The sequence below is a fragment of the Alexandromys fortis genome, unplaced genomic scaffold (assembly GCF_014885135.2).
Source record: "Alexandromys fortis isolate MF-2015 unplaced genomic scaffold, M_Fortis_MF-2015_v1.1 scaffold_319, whole genome shotgun sequence".
NCBI lineage: Eukaryota > Metazoa > Chordata > Mammalia > Rodentia > Cricetidae > Alexandromys > Alexandromys fortis.
Window position 1 is genome coordinate 855,933 of NW_026068193.1, and position 8,582 is coordinate 864,514.

General features: G+C 42.6%; 1 protein-coding gene across 2 annotated transcripts in view; it reads right to left on the reverse strand.

The window, feature by feature from the left end:
- Positions 1 to 8,582, reverse strand: part of Nhej1 (non-homologous end joining factor 1) — a 97,477-nt gene that overhangs the window by 69,078 nt on the left and 19,817 nt on the right. The window lies entirely within an intron of this gene.

Below are 8,582 nucleotides of genomic sequence, written 5' to 3' on the forward strand. Positions count from 1 at the left end.
CCTGCATGCTATCCAATACCAACCACCCTAGCAAGCTACAGCTACTGGTGCAGTAGTGGCATGATGGTTATGGGGCAACCAGCCACTTCATGGGAAACTCTGAGCTAGAACTAGCCAGCTAAGTGCTCCTCTGTTCCTGAGGTAGCAGCAGAGATGCCAGTAAGGAGGCCAGTGATAATAGCAGTGACATTATGGTTCCTTCTTTCAGGTAGAGCCAATGGCACCTTCTGAGGGACTGGATAGAGGGTGTAAGAGAGCAAACACCAAAGGTGACATCAAGGTTTTTTGCTCGAGGTTTTAAGATAATGAAGTTTCCACTAATTTAAATAGGAAGGTGTTTGGTTCTTGGAAACGCAACTTGGGATGTAAGACTAGGAATTTAGTTTAGGACATACAGAATATAAAATGTCTATCTTATTTCCAGAGAAATACTGATTATACTAATTAATTTGTTATGTGCATTTGCTTTAGGAGTTCTTCAGGTTTGTTTTGAGACAGAGTCTTACTGAGTAGTCTAGGCTGGCTTTGAGCTCACTTTGTAGCCCAGGCTGATTTCAAACTCCCTGTCACCCTCTTGCCTTTAGCCCCTTGAGTGCTAGGACTATAGCATGTACCACCATGCCAGGCTCTCACTCGGAAATACTGAGCAAACAGTTTAGAGTTGTCGAGGAAGGCCCAATCAGAGAATACTTAAAGCCATGAGACCAGTCAAGATGAATGAGAGTGAGGGGAAAAGATAGGAAAATCAAGGACAGAAGTTGTAGAGATGGTTCTGTGGTTATGAGCACTGGCTGCTCTTCTAGAGAAGACCTGGGTTCAATTCCCAGCACCCACATGGCACTCACAACTGCCTGCAACTCTACTCCCAGGAGATCTGACACCCTCACAAGACATATATGAAGGAAAATGCCAATGCATATTGAATAAATAAAAATAAAGTAATTTTTTAAAAAAGAAGAAAGAAAACCAAGGACTGAGTCCTTAGGTACTCCAACAGTTCAGCAAGTGATTGGCAGAAGTTTGTGAGGAGAAACAAACAATGAGGTGGTGAGAAAGAGAGGAGAGGGTTGTAACGTAGATGGTGGCGCACGCCTTTAATCCCAGCACTCAGGGGGCAGAGCTGTGTGGATCTCTGTGAGTTCAAGGCCAGCCTGGTCTACAAAGTGAATTCTAGGACTGACTCCATAGCTACTGAGAAACCCTGTCTCGATAAGGAAGGAAGGAAGGAAGGAAGGAAGGAAGGAAGGAAGGAAGGAAGGAAGGAAGGAAGGAAGAAAGACCATATTAGAAAAGAATTTGAGCAGTGTCCCTGCCATATCCCTGTAATTCCAACCTTTGGGAGTCTAATGGAGGAATATAATGAGTTTGAAGCCAATTTAGCCTCTTAGTGAGACTGCCTGAAAAAAAAAAACTGTGAGGAAAAAGACTTACAAAGTAACATACAGGAAAAATCTAAATGGAGAGGTAGCTAACTCAGTTTCCATTGTCTCCCTTCTTGCTCTCTGGATCCTCCCATATGACAAATGTTCTGGCACAGGGTATAGGAAGAGCACTATTATGCCTGAAAGAAGATCAGGCTGAGGGAAGGAAAAATTGTCACAGAAGACCCACAAAGGGATAACGCACACATGAACAGAACATGAGAAGAAAACACTACTCAAATGAAGTGAGATGTGTGCACATGGGATGCTGTCGACGCTTCCGTGCACAAGTGCAGGGCACAAGGATAAAGCCAAGGAGGACCAGGATGAAGTGGCATGAATGGTCTTGTCTAGAGAACAAGGAGTTTGAACTTTATCCTATAGGCCATTATAAACCACTATGAACCACTACAGGATAGTAAACAAGAGAGCAGGACAATCAGGTTCATCAAAGAGACTGTTCTGATAAACATAAATTCAACTGTTGAGTAGAAAGGGGAAGATGGGAAGACAGGTATGGAGGCTGCTGCAGGGTCAAAGCAAAAAAGGTAATCTTTATCTAAGGCAACAGAAGCTAGACTAGAGGAAAACAGAATCCATGATAGCTGGTGAGTCACAATTGGATGCAAAGACCAAGAGGAACATAGGAATACAGGTGAATCCCTAGTTTCTAGCTTAGAAAACTGATATTCAACACAATGCCCATCAAAATCCCAGCAAAATTCTTCAAAGACCTCAAAAGAATGGTACTCAATTTCATTTGGAAAAGCAAAAAACCCAGGATAGCCAAAACAATCCTGTGCAATAATTCTGGAGGCACCACAATCCCTGACTTCAAACTCTACTACAGAGCTACAGTACTGAAAACAGCCTGGTATTGGCATAAGAACAGACAGGAGGATCAATGGAACCAAATAGAAGACCCGGATATCAATCCATATATCTTCAAACACCTGATCTTTGATAAAGAAACAAAAAAATATCAAATGGAAAAAAGAAAGCATATTTAACAAGTGCTGCTGGCATAACTGGATATCAACATGTAGAAAAATGAAAATAGACCCATATCTATCACCATGCATAAAACTCAAGTCCAAATGAATCAAAGAACTCAACATAAAGCCAACTACACTGAACCTCATAGAAGAGATAGTGGGAAGTACACTTGAACACATTGGCACAGAAGACCACTTCCTAAATATAACCCCAGCAGCACAGACACTGAGAGAAACAATTAATAAATGGGACCTTCTGAAACTGAAAAGCTTCTGTAAAGCAAAGGATATAGTCAACAAGACAAAATGACAGCCTACAGAATGGGAAAAGATCTTCACTAACCCCACATCAGACAGAGGTCAGAACTCCAAAATATACAAAGAACTCAAGAAATTGGTCCTCAAAAGAACAAATAATCCAATTTTTAAAATGGAGTACAGACCTAAACAGAGAACTCTCAACAGAGGGATCTAAAATGGCTGAAAGACACATAAGGAAATGCTCAACACCCTTAGTCATCAGAGAAATGCAAATTAAAACAACTCTGAGATTCCATCTTACACCTGTAAGAATGGCCAAAATCAAAAACAATGATGACAACTTATGCTGGAGAGGTTGTGGGGTAAAGGGAACACTTCTGCATTGCTGATGGGAATGCAAGCTGGTACAACCCCTTTGGATGTCAATGTGGCAATTTCTCAGAAAATTAAGAAACAACCTTTCTCAAGACCCAGTAATACCACTTTTGGGTATATATCCAAAGGATGCTCAATCGTGCCACAAGGACATGTCTCAACTATGTTCATAGCATCTTTATTTGTCATAGCCAGAACCTGGAAACAATCTAAATGCCCCTCAACCAAAGAATGGATTAGGAAAATGTGGTACAGTTACACAATGGAGTACTACACAGCAGAAAAATATAATGACAGCTTGAATTTTGCAGGAAAATTGATGGAGCTAGAAAACATTATTTTGAGTGAGGTAACCCAGACACAGAAAGACAATTATCACACGTACTCACTCATAGGTGGTTTTTAAACATAAAGCAAAAAAAGCTAGTCTACATACCACAATCCCAGAGAACTTAGACAACAATGAGAACACTAAGAGAGACTTACATAGATATAATCTACATGGGAAGTAGAAAGTAGAAAAAGACAAGATCTCCTGAGTAAATTGGGAGCATGGGGGTCCTGGGGGAGAATTGAAGTGGGAAAGGGAGAGGCAGGGAAGGGAGCAAAGAAAAATGTAGAGCTCAATAAATATCAATAAAAAATGTATAAAAAAAGAAAACTGATTGATAATGGCTCAATTTGCCAAGATAAGGGATACAACAAAAGAAATGGGTTTAGAGAAGTAGATAATTCATGTGGAATATGCATGGGATGTGATTATACTTGTGAGAAATCCATGTGGAAATATCAAGGATGCAAAAAAAAATGGGCCTAAAGCATGTGGCGCTATAAAACTGGCTCTCAGAGCTTTTTGGTGATGTTGAGACTGGCCTCTCAGTGAGACTACCCAGACGGAAGGAAAATGGCAAATAAGACCATCTTGGATACAACCCTGGGTAGCAAATAAAAAAGGGGGGAGCTATGCAAAGAAAATTAGAAGAACACTGTGGATGTATGTAACAGGATAGCAGTTTTCAGGTTGCGAGTCTCCCCAAGTCTCCCCAGTGCCTTTGACATAAACTCAAGCTTAGGAAGAGCAGCAGTGGGTATCTTCGTTATATAAGTAATGCTCTAGAATGAGGCTGGAACCAGACTATGCTATGGATACATTTAGGATGCCTAGTCAGATCAATGTTAACGATCACCCCCAAACTTCATGGCTAACATTTTACACCAAGGAGAGTATTTAAATGTTCTGAGAGACTCAGAATACGGCCACGGGAGCCATTGGTATGCTGGGTATCCTTGAGTAAAATCTAAGGAGAGAACTGTAAAATCTCTATCTCTGTTAAGGGCCCCCACCCAGGGAAAGCCAACTTCGTGCAGCTGCCCAGGTTTTGGTGTCCAGAGCTGATTTCTAGCCAGAGGTTGCCAGCTGCAGAGGGCGGGGCTCTATTTTGGGCTGCCTGCTGTCCCTGAGCCTGGCCGAGTCTGGTTTGAGCAGCATGCAGCCCCAGTGACTCACACACCCATGCAAACCGCCTGTGGCTCAGTGGCATAGCCTCAGAAAACCAACCACAGGCCAGCTCCCTCCTCACCCCATTACACTGGGATAAATAAATAAAGATCCTGCCAGCAGCCGCAAGGCTGATAGCAACCAGATGGAGAGAGAAAGGCATGGACAGGGCCAGGGAAAGGAACTCCCTCGAGCAGAACAGCCTGCAAGGGGCTGCACCAGCCGGATCACTCTAAGTGTTGTCTTTAACATAGTCATAGTGCCATGTAGAACAGTCTCCAATTCCTTGGCTTTTCTTCCACTCCTAAAGGTGCCTCTCAGCCTCTAATCTTGGGTAATGGTGTACTTGGGGGATCTTAGCCTATCTAAGGATTACCCAACAAACACCATACCCAACCCTGAACTATCAACATTACTGGGTGAGTTCCAAGATGTCAAAGATATTTAACCATTGGATGAGGGTTACTTCCCTGTATTTGATCTTTTTGTTTAATTCTTCTCTTCAGAAACTCTGATTTATCCAGGTACACACCTTTAACCCCAGTACTCAGGAGGCAGAAGCAGGTAGATCTCTGTGAGTTCCAAGTCAGCCTGAGCCACACAGCAAATTTTCCCTTTAGTTGGGTCATTAGTGATATTGGTGTTCATAGGTTCTCGGAAAGTGAAAATTTAGAGGTTGATTGCTCATTGTTGTATTTCTCTGTTTGATTGTGTTTGTTTTGTTTTTTGAGACAGAGTCTCTATTTAGCCCTGTCTGGCCTGCAATGAGCCATGGAGACCTCTCTTGAACTCAGAGATCTGCCTACTTCTGCCTCCTAAGTGCTGCGGTTAAAGGTGTGTACCTGGCTAAATAAGGGTTTATGAAGGGAAGAATTAAGCAAAAGATCAAATATAGGGAAGTAACTCCCATCCAGTGGTTAAATAATCTTCTCTAGCCTCAGTATCCCAGAACTCTCTCTGCCCTCCCGCCCCTGTCCTCTATGAATCTATGACCTTTTGCCTAGCAGTATTTCCAATGGGAATAGAAGTGGTCCCAGGCCCTGACCGCATGGCCGTTGACACTAGCCTGGCCTTCTTGCCTGTTCATCCCAAACTGTCTCCTGGGTTTGTTTATTTTCTATTGAATGTTGTTTATTTTGATGGCACATCCTTTCAGTCCAGTCTCGGGTGACCTCCTGACCCTTTTATGTCCTGTTTATAGGACCCTGGGCAAGCACAGTAACTGAAAAGATGCTATAGCTCCACAGCCCAGTATCAAACCTTCCCATTCTAACAGCTATACAGGACACTCTGAAGATAGAACAGGCACCCCAGAGGTCACAAAAATTCTCATCACCAAGTGGTCATGGTTCCCTTGACTGGTGTGTACAGCCAGTTAGACTAGTGAGATACATACAACAGGGATGGATGGGGCCGGCCTTAAGCATACAGACTTCAGCCCCTTAACTGCTGGGGCTCATTTCCTTATCTTCAAAATAGAAAAATCTGAGACTGGTGAGGTGGCCCAGAGAGCAAAAGAGGTTGCCACCAAACCTGATGACCTCGACCCTCAGAACCCACACGGTGGAAGGAGAGAAATGGTTCCTACAAATCCTCTGACACCCCCCCACATACACACACACTTTTTTTCTATGTAAGCTGCTTGGTACTCATTCTAGCTCAAGGCAGCCTAAAACTCATGGTAATCTTCCTGCCTCAGCCTCCTTATGACTAGGATTTTACAGGCTTGAGCCATACACATGACTTGGGTGTTGCGTTTTGGAACCAGCTACTTCAATAAATTCTCTCTGGTCTCCTGGGATCTGAGTGGATCACAGTCAAGTCTCACAGAATTAAAAACATAAAAGGAAAAAAATCTGGGAGATGGGAGACTATAGCCTCCTGGTTTTGTTTTTTTGTTTGTTTGTTTGTTTCAAGACAGGGTTTCTCTGTGTATTCCTGACTTTCTCACTCTGTAGACCAGACTGGCCTTGAACTCAAGAGACCCACCTGCCTCTCCTTCCCCAGTGTTGGGATTAGGGGCACTTGCCACCACCACCCAGGGCCTTCTGTTTTTCAAAAGTGTGATGTTTAAGAATAGTATTTATTTGTTTGTTTGTTAATTTTGTGTGTGTGTGTGTGTGTGTGTGTGTGTGTGTGTGTGTGTGTAGGTCAGAGGATAGTTTGCAGGAGTTGGTTCTCTCCTACCCTGAGGGTCCTACTTTGAATGTAGGTTATCAGGTTTACAACCGCATCAAGTGCTTTCTTTACTCACTGAGCCATCTCTCTGACCCTTCATTATTTATTATTTTATATTTTATTTTTTTTAACAGCAGGTTCTCACTATGTAGCTAGGACTAACCTTAAACCCACAATGCAGCCCAGGCTTGCCTCTAACTCATGGTCCTACCTTAGCTTCCCAAGGACTGGGATTTCAGCTTTGTGGTACCTAACCAGAGCAACTTTTATTTTCACACACACACACACACACACACACACACACACACACACACACCCTATGGGCACCTGGTTCTACATGCTTTCTCTTACCATTCTGCAGGGCTTTCTCTCCCATGACAGCATGAAAAAGATGAGCCTTCAATTTTACAAATGAGATGGCAGTGGTTCTGAGGGAAGTAATTTGTTCCAGACTATAAACCTCGAGAATCACAGACTTCCCCAAATACAACTCTAATAAGCAACACTGCATCCTTGAGACACATTGCCACAATTTTCACAAGATCCCCTTGGCACAAATGAATTAAAATATTTATTCAAAAAACATATTAAGACTCTACTACTAGCCACTACCATCCATGTGAAGGATATAGAAATGCATTCATCCAGTCCTTGATCTCAGAAATGTTCACAGGTCAGTGCAGAGGAGAGCTACAGTCTTGCAGACAACATATAAACAGTAAGTGGGAGCAGAGACAGAATTTTAGTAGCATTTTAGTAGCAGGGGAGGATTATGCTTACAAGGAAGGTCTAGAAAAGCCTCCCAAGAAACTGAAGCTAAAGCTTAAAAAGATAAATAGAACCAGGCAGTGGTGGCATACGCCTTTAATCCCAGCACTCGGGAGGTAGAGACAGATGGATCTCTGTAAGTTCTAGGACAACCTGGTCTACAGAGTGAGTTCCAGAACAGTCAAGGCCAAGAAACCCTGTCTCAAAAACAAACCAACAAACAAAAGCACTTGTCACACAATACCAAGAAACATGTGTCTCCACTTATGTACACCATTCACACATACACATAGTAATAAATAAAATACATAAACCGGCAGTGGTGACACACACCTTTAATCCCAGCATTTGGGAGGCAGAGACAGGCGCATGTCTGTGAGTTTGAGGCCAGCCTGGCCTACAAAGTGAGTTTCAGGACAGGCTCCAAAGCTACAGAGAAACGCTGTCTTGAAAAACAAACAAACAAACAAGTAAATAAAACACGTGTGACTCCTCCTCCTGCAGAGTATGAGTACTCCAGTACAAGGATGGAGAACCCACATCACACTTTTTTCTCTGAGCGTTAAGACTCTGGGTGTGAGAGCTCAGCCATGGTTCAGAGGAAGACCTGAAAGTTCTCAACCAAGAACACTTGCTTTATGCCCTGTGGAAAATGCTAACTTTCCCCTTCAGGAAAGGTATGAGACATAGACTTTGTCCATGAAAAGTTTACAATTAGTTTAAATGGCAAAACACGGGCTGGAGAGATGGCTCAGTGGTTAAGAGCATTGCCTGCTCTTCCAAAGGTCCTGAGTTCAGTTCCCAGCAACCACATGGTGGCTCACAACCATCTGTAATAAGGTCTGGTGCCCTCTTCTGGCCTGCAGACATACACACAGACAGAATATTGTATACATAACAAATAAATAAATATTAAAAAATAAATGGCAAAACACAAAAATGAACAATCCATATATAATATTATAAAAGCATTGTCTACTTTCAGCATAAAGTAACAACGTGGGTAACCGATACGTATAAATTTAAAATGGAGCAACAATACCAAGGTACTACCCACATAACCAACAAGTTCCAGAAGAGTCGAGA